At 30.3% G+C, this 12303-nt stretch overlaps 1 protein-coding gene across 1 annotated transcript in view; it reads right to left on the bottom strand.

Annotated features, from left to right (window-relative positions):
* Positions 1-8471, bottom strand: part of LOC126778556 (cyclic nucleotide-gated cation channel alpha-3) — a 103891-nt gene extending 95420 nt beyond the window's left edge. Inside the window, exon 1 of the mRNA XM_050502227.1 lies at positions 8238-8471. The gene's annotated coding sequence lies outside the window, so the exon portion shown is untranslated. The remainder of the gene's footprint in view (positions 1-8237) is intronic.
* Between the last annotated feature and the right edge of the window lie 3832 nt (positions 8472-12303).

A 12303-nucleotide genomic window follows, 5' to 3' on the forward strand; every position in this document is an offset into this window, starting at 1 on the left:
CACAACAGAGGCATGTACATTAAAAATATTTTAGCAATTCCGCTTCACGGACGGAGGCGAAACTGGCGGCCAAAAAGAGGTTACACGTTCGACCCGCATGAAAAACTTCGTTGACGTTATTTTGATAAGTGTATAGTGGCTCTTTTGTATCTTTTTTTTTTAAATAAACTGTAATTTTACAGTTAATAAGTGCTCTATAGACCAAAGTTCTGATAAATATAGGATATTTGAATAGTGTCAAATTGAATTACAATATCAGTATTAAAATAAATAAATTATTCGTCTAATGATATATCAGTATTGACACGTAATAATAAATAATCTGATCATTAGCAATAATATATTTATTGTTATTGCTTAAAAAACAGATATTTTATTTTGTAATAAAGTTGTACATCACCGACAAGTCTTATTGTTCGGAATATTATAAAATTAAAAAATATCTCATAATCGATCTTAAAAATGAACTTGGTAACGCTGGACTCAAATTCTTTCCCAAATTTTATGACATCTTTCTAACGCCGTAGCATTTATAAACGAGACTAGAGATATTTTTTATGAATCATTTGGAGGTACGATCAATATAATATTGTTAACATATAAATTATTCTTTAAATTTTACAAAACGGTAATTAAAAAATATAACAAAATAATTTGTTACAATTAAATACCTTTTCAGTTCATTTGTAAATGATATCACACCAAAAACATTCTTTAACATTAACGTGCTTATTGTGATCATATTTTGAGATATCTAAAATTTGCCAAAGTTGATTGAAAGATAATAAATCGAGCGGTCGCAATTGAAATGTCAATCCACAAGTTAAACGGGGCATCACGTGAGCATACACGACAGAATAACGTAAGCGGCAGATACCTCACTAACGTTTGAAATTCCCAACCCGTCGTCTGCAGCGTCACGGCAACACTCGCCATTTATTTGTACCTGCTTGTGACAACCACTCATTCCTGAAATGTTTTCGTTGTTCTGGCTTTCGAAAACGTAACGACAAATGTTCTAGCACAACTCACAAATCGCAATACAGAAAAGTTTATCGTATTTTTGTGTTACGTCGCCGTGTTGTACGAGCGTTCTTGTTTATTCTGTCAACTTTTATTCTCATCTACCATCTGATAAGTGTTGTAAATCCAAAGTACTTAAAACACACAAGCTTCTCAAGTTATATGTGATAGTTGCAATTAATAAATGCCATTTAAATTCGATATTTAAATTAAAGTTATTTCTTTTTACGTTCGTAGTAGGGCTTAAATTTTAAGTGAAGAGAAAATATTGATCATTTCTAAGAAAGTATGTATGTAAAATATATTTGTTTCAATAACTTAAAACATGTTATGTTTTTAAGTCACTCACCTACACTGTAAAGCAAGTAAACATCCTGCTTGTAAATGTCTCACTGCTGAATTCAGTGAATATAGACACATGTAGGTATCTTCACGATGTTTTCTTTCACCGCCGAGGACGACATGACTTAAGCTCGAGCACATGCTCTTAAGCACAAAATTAAGCAAAAAAATTCAGTGGTGCTTGCCTAGGTTTGAATCCGCAATCATTGGTTAAGTTTCACACTTTCTAACCACTAGTGTAACAATACTATATGTATATAATAATCTTGAACAGCATTTTTTATAGTAAAACTGGCATTACATTATGAATGAAAATATATGTAGTCCCAAAAACATGTTTAATTATCCTAATCAAGCTTTTTAATAAAAAACAGTTTATATATATATAATAGTACGTAAACACGCACAAGGCACATAATCAATGGTAATTATTCACATATATTGATATTAATATATATTAAAAATACAAAAAGTTAAATACAACTATCTAGTTGGACCTGATGATTACTGGTCACCACCGGCCATAGAAAGCAAGAGATATGAACCATCACTTCTATGCTCAATGCGCCACCAACCTTGAGAATTAAGACGTTATGTCTATAATTAAACCGGCACATTCAACTAAAAATACATATGAACCAGAACAAATATATACGTACGTGGACGGTACGCAGACTTGCCCATATAAACTTATATGTATCTTGGCGGTAGTTAACTTGGCAATTAATGGTCATTTTATATAGAGTCTGTATAAGTAGATATTTATAAGAATTAATTATACATTTATATTCCAACGAAGCGCTTTGTACGCTCACACAAATCAAAAGCTCTGAAATAAATCATAAAACGTTGAAAGGTGTTTAAACCGTTCCTTAGTCTATACTCATACTGATATTCCATTTATATAACTAGCTTATGGCAGACCGGTGAGCCCACTCACTGTTGCTAAAAGCTTTCCTACATCGCCTAAACTAGCTATAGTTAAGCTCTACGAATACGCTAACATTTATTTTGGTATGTATTTATTTTATTATTTGATATGGTATGCTATTTCCTATTAAAACCGTAAGCAATAATAATTATTTCGAAACACATTTATTTCGCATATTTAAAACAAACCGTACCCCGCAGTTTCACCCGTGTTCAATTGTTATTTATTATATATGGAATAAAAATTTGTTTAGTCCTGAACATTTTCTGTATTTAATGTTTGTAATTAACTGAAGCTAAACAACGACCCGAACTTCTAAAAATCCGGACAATATTTTTTGATGATAATAATTATTTACTTCTAATAATGAAGTTATACCTTTCTAAGTTGTTTTAACTTTCAATGGACTAAAAAGATTCTGTTGAAATAAAGATTTTTGGAATAATCCCTAAAAAATAATATTACATTTGTAATTTTTGCGTGTTTGGAGACTACCGCGAACAAAGAGACAAAAAAATATAAAGAATTAGAATATATAATTAGTTATAAATAAGAAATAATATGAAAATAAATTTTGCTCCAAGCGACAAAAAGAAAAAGATGTAACGGAACGGGAGAATTATATTCTTATGCACCTTGTTAACTCTTAAAAGAGGTCAGGCGGTTTAAACAAAGGCTTTTTGATGCCTTCAAGTACTAGACCATTGCACATTTTCCCATTAAAATAAATCTAAAGAAAAAGAATGAATTAATTACATTTAGTAACAGCCTGTGTCTGTCGAGGAGAAGGTTTGGAGCTTATTCCAACACGAGATGAATTATAATCACAAATTAAGCACATGAAAATTCAGTGGTGGTGGTTCAGCTAGCCCGGGTTTGAACCCACGATCGGTTAAGTTTCACGCGTTCTTACCGCTGAGCCATCTCGGCTTCATTACATTTAAAATATAAAAAATAACTAAATATAATAAAGCTATTTCTTCACAAAGAGCACTCAAACAAAGTATCGTTTGTCCGTTCATTTTAAAGGATTAAAAATACTCTTGTTGCTTTCAGTTCTTGGTTTGAATTATCTTCCCAAATATTATCTTTAGAGCAATTTACTTTGCTCCAGGTTAATTAAAGCGCACACAGAGCACAGAGGAATGTAACTCACCGTCACTAGACTTAACTCAATTTGAATAACACTTAGTCACTGCGATACTGTTTTCATTAAGATACACACATTAAGATTAAATAAATGTATTTCGTTAAATAAACTAACAGTATTAGCATAAACGCTACAGCCGTATCAGACCACTAGATCTTAAAACTGAACTAAAATATATTCTTAATACAATTCATATTGCTTAATAAATTATTGAATAAATGTTCGTTGGTTATAGGAATTAAGAATAATACAGACATCTAGTTTTTCAAGTTAATTTATGTAAACCTACAAGGCCATTTATTAATTTTATATTTTATCATAATAATTAAATAAAGTATAAACTCCTAACCAATACGGAATCGTTTGGCATATTTCGATTACTAAATACAAAAAAAAAACACAGTTTAGTCAAATGACGTACAACGAATAAGCAATCAGTGTTTTCACATCGTTGCGTAGCGCCCTTCACGTGTTGGAGACCAAGCTAAGCGAGGCTAAGCAATTAAATACGGTATAGGGATGAAGCACAAGGTAGAACGCTAATGCATAACTAGGCTAGCAAACGGTGAAGCGTAAATATAGAAAATATGGTATAATTATAACATATTTTTATAATTAGCTATAAGACAATCTACGAACACTATCAAAAACTATCTACTGCGGCAACAATTGTTATACAAATCAATTTTATTATAATAATGGCTATACAAACAAAGCATCTCATATACATCCTTAAATGGAACACCAATTTTTAAATATATATATTATATTGACTTGACTGAACAGTTTTTTTTATTAAATATCGGCCTTTCCTTTGCTCGATTTTTTATCATCCTTCAACTTTTTCACTCTATAGTAAACAAGCTCACTGTAGCGAAATCGGCAAATGGCGTTCATTGTATTTAATACTACCCATAAACCGTTTTTACGGACTACCTAAAAAGGTTATATTTGCGAGTGACCGGTTATAAGGTCGTTTGATTATATTCATTCTTATAATCATTCCGTTGAACATAAGCCACTGACTGCTGGGTTTGCGTATTCTTTATTCTGTTATAAAACAGCGTATTTTGTAAAACGATATATTATAGCGAAATAATGACATTTGTTTAATTTTTTGGTTCTTTATATTGACATAGTTTTTATAACGATAAAGGTGCAAAGCCTACGCACAAAACCTACTGATAGTTTTATCATACAAAATTTGTAAAGTATTAATTCTTATTTTTAAATTTTTTCTTTATATTATTAGAATCGTAAACTTGGAAACCCTAAATTAAACCTTTCTATTAGTTTACTATACAAATACAGAAATTGAAGTATCTGTCTGTAATTTCAAAATAACTACCTCTTTTAAAGTCAATATGGCTATTTGCGAGTTAAAACAATCATTTTTTTAAATTTTTGTCTGTCTGTGTGTTCGGGCTAATCTTTAAAAAAAAATTACAAATTGAAATAACTGGGTTATTAAAAAAATATATCAAGGTACCGTTTAGTCTTTGTTTCATCAAAATCGGTTGAGTCTATCAAAGTTAAAATTCACGTACATATTTTTGTTATTATAATATATGATGCGGCTCACAGTTCGTGGTGTAATGGGGTGTTAATACGTCATTTTCTGAATCGACGTATCCAGATTTTCTGTTTTCGAGTGACCTGTATAATACATATTCGCTTTTGTTCAAATTTGAGTTGTCGTTCTTTTGTTTGATTGATTTAGGTTTTTATATTAATTCCTTTAATAATATTAAATACTTTGTGGCTTTAGGTTGCAATTATTAACTCGGTTGTAATTTTGTTTTATTAGTCTTAAGATAATATATATTTTTTAATTTTATTCCTTTTAACTTTTAAGATCATTTCTTTTTACTGTTAAGGCTCTTAGTTGTAGGGTTTAATAAAGTTTGAATTAAATTGTTTAGTTTTATTCTTATTTATAGTTTTATTAAATTAGAAGTTGAATTTTTTTTTCTATAACTTTTAAGTACAATTGTTTTTTAATTAATTATACGGTTATCTTTTAGTTTTGGGTTTTCATTAATAGTTAACTTGCATAAATTAAAGATTTTATTAAATTTTGCATTAAATTGCTCATTACATTACATGCAATTACAACTTTATTTATAGTTTAATTAGATAAGAAGGTTTATAATTTGTTTCTATTACTTACTGCATATTTACCCATATGTAGCATGTTCACGTGTAAGTCATGCCAAGTATATTGTTTTCCTAGCACATGGCAATACTTCTTCTAATAAAGTATATAAGGAGGCATTACAATAATTCAGTATAACCATTATTCCTTAATTACTAGAATAATAAAAAGCGTACCAACATTATAAATACGAAAGGTTGTATGGTTTATGAATATTTGTTACTTCTTCACGCCTTATCACAGCGATATGTCATAATTAACATATTTTGTCCTTGTTCTCCCGTTTAATTGGATTTTTTTTATGACGCGGGTGAAGCTACCGGCGGTGCGCTAGTATGCAATAAAATAACTAAATAGCCTTAATTTGCAAATAACGGTGAATATCTGTAAAATATATAATATTAGTGACATGATGATATTGCTTTGCTTAATTTATTATATCTTGACGCGAAAAACCTAAACAAACCTATGCCTGTTAGTTTGTTATTTACATAAATTGATGTAAGACTAAAATAAATGTAATTTTTCTTTTTTTATCTTTACGCTGTTATTATTGTGGTTATTGCGATAAGCCTATACAATAATCTATTCCGGTAATTTTATCAAACAAAAACTCTAAAGTAGCTTTAATTTTTATAAATCGTTGATTACACATAAAATTTTAGGGAATTAACCTTTTAAGTTTTATGTCTTGTCGTGGTTATTAGAATGGTAAACGTGCCAAGCGTTTATAAAAACTATTCCTGTTAGTTTCAACAAACTAAACAAGGAACTTTACTTTGCGAAACATTAACTGATGTTGAAAAAATCTGAATGCAAAAAAGCGACGGTCTTATAACGTACAGTGAAGAGTCGTAGGAAGTATACAAGCTTAGTTCATAAGGACTCTTAATAAGAAGACATTTCGTAACATGCATACTGCCGAGTTCTGGTTTGTTCAATTTTAATTCCCTTAATAAAAATATTTAAAACGAAAATATTGTATAAATATTTGTTATAAATCATTAAAGATATAAAAGCGATATAAAAGTGCAAAAAATGAACGTTCTCGTAGTCATAATCATTATTTTGTGCTTCAAAGATTCTATTATGTTTTACTTTGTAACAGTCATTATTAAAACAGCTTACAAGCAAACAAATACCCAAAAATTTGGCCAGACTCCTAACAATTAACTTAAAGCTATTTTTCACGAAGAGATCTGTTATTATTTACGATCTCTTCTCAGTGTGAAAAGAATGAAATTATAAATTGCCTACATTAAGGATAATATAAAAACACATTAACCTAAATTACTTAGTTTAATAACATCGTCGTGTCAAAATAAATTAATATTTCGCTATAGAGAAAATCCGTTTCAACTAATGAGAGAGATTACTGTAACTCTAAAGGGGTTTGAAGGATTTAAATTAACTACTCTTGTAGGTTTTTTACTGTCGTTAATCCTTCTCTATAGTAAAGCAACAGCCTGTAATGTCCCACTGCTGGGCTAAGGTCTCTTCTGCTTTTGAGGAGAACGTTTGGAGCTTACTGCAAAAAAAAACGGGTTGCTAAATACAAATGTCGCAATTCTTCCGACACATGCAGGTTTCCTAACGATGCACTCCTTCGCCGCCAATGCATGAGATAAATTATAGACACAATAGAATATTCTATATAGACACATTTTTATTTAAATTTTCATTATATTTCTTCTATTTTGTTTAAAGCTAATTTTAGATACTAATATAAATTTTACTGCCTAGCTTTTTATTTGCAGATATCAGAACATAATACAGCAAAATAATTAATATTTATTAGTAAGTAATTATTTTCTTAATTTAAAAATATTTTTTATCTGATAACATTTTCATATATATTAAGGTTGAAACTAAATGAGATTCATATTAAAATTGACACACAAACTAACAAAATGATTTCTCTTTCAAAATCTTTAGCCCAAAACCAATTCAACAAAGGACAATCATTAATAGCATAATAAATTATCTTATAATTATTTAAATAATCAACTAGCAGTAAAAAGCAAGTAACAAAATATAATAAATGATACAAAAATATATGTGCAACATATTGTATTGCTCGTATTAAATAGTTCAGATAATTCCAGAACCTATAATCACTATTAAAAAACGCCAGTATCAAAAGAATACCCAAAGATATTTTACGCATAAACTATTATGCGTTTGATAATAAAATTATACTACTTAATTTTCGCTGTGCCTTATAATTGTTATTGCCATATTGTTTTTGTCATTATAATTTGTGGCATCTTTAAACATTTTGTATTTTATTGATTTTCAATAACGTATTTTTTTAGGAATTACGGACCTACCATTAATTTGAAATAAATATTATATATAAGTTGTAATCTACAAAATTTTCTAGAAAGACAAATAAAGATAGCGAGAAAATCAGTGATCGTATTAATTTTTATCAAAGAACAACAGCGCACGTGCGCGCCTGTATCCCCTCCGAGTAGAGGTTAAAATACAACGTCTATTATTAAGGCTAGAACTGTCACCATATTCGTCAGCCATTCATTTTGATGTCTACGCCATGGAAAGCGCTGTTTAATTGCTGAAAATCGTTGCCGGTGTACAACTATTCCCATGCGGATAAACTGACACATGCAACGCACCAACTTACACATAGATTCACGGTCGCGGCTTCTTTACATCGCGCCACAATCGCCGGTCCCGGTATCGGTTTCACTAAGTCGTGGACAACGAGCACATACACTGCGCGCGTTATCAGTTACGTCTTGGAATCAACGACAATATTCAAAGGACTCGGGTCACTTTTCTCCCGGGCTCCGAGGGCGTGTACGCGGCGGTTCGCGGGTCAGGAATCGCACAGTCTCGCGGTGCGGTGCGGTGCGGACTAGCGCTCGCACGGGCCAGCGCCGACACACGACAGCCTCCGTCGCAATGACGAAGCGGCCGGGTACGCGCGCGCGCTCTGCGACGCAGCCTCCCGATCCGGTCCGACCCCCTCCGACATCTCCCGAAGAAGGGGTGAACAAACCCGCCATACTTCTTCTAACATAGTGATGAGGCTAAAAAGGATTTAGACTTTCTCAGACCAATACACGACTTGATCGTCTATTTCATAAAAGTTACCTAGACAACTATTTTGAAAATAAACTAATTGGATATATATTTTAAAATAACATTACCTATTGTATTTTATGAATAATGTAAACAAATTGATCGACATTGTTGAGGTTTTTCTAAGATAAGGTTTAAAGTCAGCCCAAACTCAAGAAGTCAGACTCAAAAATATATTTATTCTAACTGTAGATAGAAGAGCTATAAAAATGCATTGTAACGCTCCTCGATCAGTTTCGCGTCTTAGAATATGTTATGAAATACAAAGAATCATCAAAAGAAGAGTCGTTGGGTCACTCCGGCAATTTAATATATAAAAGGATTTTTCTTTAGGGTCGTTCAACTGTAGCCAAAGATTATTTTAAGAGGAAAATACCTTTTCACATGATAACATCGCACGTTTGAAAGTATTTTACCTTTTGCAAACAAATATTGTATAGACTTCTGTATACTTATAAATTGGCAAAATTATGCTCAAAAATATAGATATCATTCGATTTTTTTTATTTTCAAGCTATTAAAAAAATATTTTTATCAATGTATTATGCTCTATTTTAATTGTTAATTTATAATGGACGCAATTCCACTTAAATATAGAATCCAAATTAACAATTTAAATGCTTGATACGCTTTAAAATGGTTCGTTGCTGATCGAAAACGATTAAAATGGCGCAAATTGATATCCCTGGGAACGCGGCAGGTGACGGAGAGACAAAAACACCTCCGTCTTTCTATTCAACTCAACATTATATAGGACCTCTTACCACTAAACTTAATCCATTTTACATGGCAGTATAAAGAGTAATGGCATTCAATCAACGAATGCAAAAATATTTCTTTTCAATAAAGCCTATCAAAGCGATCTTATTAAACAACACTTCACACTTCGAAAACTACAAGTTCAGATATTATTTGACTAATATTTAATATTAAAATATACTGGTGTAATAAGTGTTTCACATTATTATCAATAATAATATGTATGTAAAAAGAAGTACTTTTTACTAATGTCATTGATTTTTAATATAATTATTATGTTTAATGTAAACTATTATGTGATATGTGATAAATGCCAATTTTACTCTTTTCCTTTTTTATATACATATATTAGCAAAAGTAAATCATTTCCATTACTTCGCTTAACATAACGTGAGCCTAAAGTAACTGTACTGTACTAAACAGTGGTGGAACTGATTAGAATATGCGACAATTATTTAAAGCAAATAATCTAAGGTATATTTATTCCAAAAATAGTAAAGAAATATAAATAAAAGAATGCTTTTCTCAACGCCAAGGCTAAATGTAGATGATGCTACGAATCGTAGATGGTGCTACGAATACGTATACTCGACGTAGCAAACAAAGAACAGCAGTTACGGCCACCTAATTCCTTCCCGAGCTCTCCGCTAAATAATACACAGATTTATATAAAACCGACGAGGTTCTTTGTTTCGCTGAAACTGAGTAACTTTTGCTCAATGATATGCTTTGTGTTACATTGTTTATAAGAAAATAAACATTTGAATTGAAATTTCACATTTATTAGAACGGTATTAAAATTCTACATTTCATTTTTAAGATGATATATAATGAGAACTAAATAAATAAATGATAGAATATAATGCAACTAAATTGAATAGCACCATTTCACGTATGTACCAAAATTATATATTTTAAAATACATTAAACGTGACTGAATTACTATTTATAACAACTAAATTTTCTATAAACACAAAACGCAGTTAGGTACATATTATGTTACGTATGTATGAGTGATTTCAAAATGCTGCAGCAGTGTATAAGCCTAATTAAATATGATATTTATTAAAGGAGATCGGACAGACTACGGAAAGATAAAAATAACTTTTAGACAAATAGACGAAGGAATATATATAACATTAGTCTGTGAGCTGGATAATAAATATGGTGATAGTAGCTATCTAGCAAGTGCTATGACCGCATACAAAGACCAAGCGAATACGTGCTATGTTTAAATTTTTCATGAAAGGGTTAAAGATGATCAAATCTGCAATAATATTACTATAGACAAAGACATACTTTAATGGCATCGTTTATTTTACACTATTATATCAAAGCATGTAATAACATTTTTAATTTTATTCAACCGAAGTGAAATTGAAATTTAATAAGTTTTAGTACAGAGATTAAATAAGTTTGTTTAACCTTTAACATCAACTTATTTAACAATATCAACATTGTCAATTTTTAATAACACAATATCTTGCATATAATAAATCCAAGACACAAAAAAGACTTTTACTTTTAAAAAATATAAAGTTTAAATAATTGTGATACATAAATACAAATAAGAGAAATAAAGTTGTGCGGCCTTTGCGTTAGCGATGCCATAACTTTTATTACATCCATAGTAAATATAAAAAGGTGACGGGGCGTGAGAATAAAAACTGTATAATATGTTGGGTAACCTAATGAATAAAAACTGTATAACCTGATCGAAAGAAGAAAATATCTCCTAAACTATGAAATATCCTTGTTAAAATAAATATCATTTATAATGTTTATACTCAATTAAATCAATACCTGCGATAGTTTTAATAAATATGTACTTAAAACATGAGTTATCTTCATTCGTATAAAATCATTCACAAGTTAATAAACGTAAACAAATCCTTTGTATATATATTAAGTATTTTAAGTATAGCAACGAGAGGACACGGTTATATATTAAATAACAGGCACTATGAAATAAATTAACAACAGTTTGTATAAGTGAAAGAATTGTAATATTTAATGCAAACACAAACACTTATGCATATACGAAATCAGCTGACGTGCACGCCGCACATCTAAGTATACCATAGCAAAAGTGTATTGACAATCGAAGTATTACACGTTTTTCGACCTGCTCTCATTCACTAAATGTCTGCGATAAGATGCGTCCTAAAAAACCTTACTAACTGAACCTAACATATACGTTCATTTTATCAACATAAATATTACTAATATCATTACATTTCCATTAAAGCTACCTAGAATTAGGACTGAAAAACCGTACAATAAGCCTTTTCGAAGTCTGTTAGCGAACATTGTAATTGATTTATTTAGTTTAAAAATTGTTAATGTATTTTGGGTATAAAAATAAATAACTATTTCGAGTAGATTCTTGTTAATGTCCGGTATTATAATATCACTCAATTACGTTATTCATTATTATGTATCGGTATAAAATATTTTTAATATTCTGTAATATATATCGGCCTTACTTTTAAATATTGCTTAGTGACTGATTAGTTAAACAATGATTTCACTCTTTCTGTCATTATTGATTTAAAATCCAAAGAAGAAGACGCAACATTGTTTAACTAATCACCCGCTAAACAACGTTAATAAGTAACGTCGTATATACTTGAATATAAGTTAATCGATTAACGGTATGTAGATTTTTCATTATATATCATTATTATTCAATCTTTAAAAAATATCGATTACAGATAAACTCAGTAACTTTTCCTTGGCACGATCAAAGATTCGAACCTGGGACCTTATGAACTGCAGCCGAACTAACCAACACCACTAGCCACTAGAAAAGCGGTTAAAAGCGAAACTAAATAAACG

Source organism: Nymphalis io, chromosome 2 (assembly GCF_905147045.1).
Source record: "Nymphalis io chromosome 2, ilAglIoxx1.1, whole genome shotgun sequence".
Taxonomy (NCBI): Eukaryota; Metazoa; Arthropoda; class Insecta; order Lepidoptera; family Nymphalidae; genus Nymphalis; species Nymphalis io.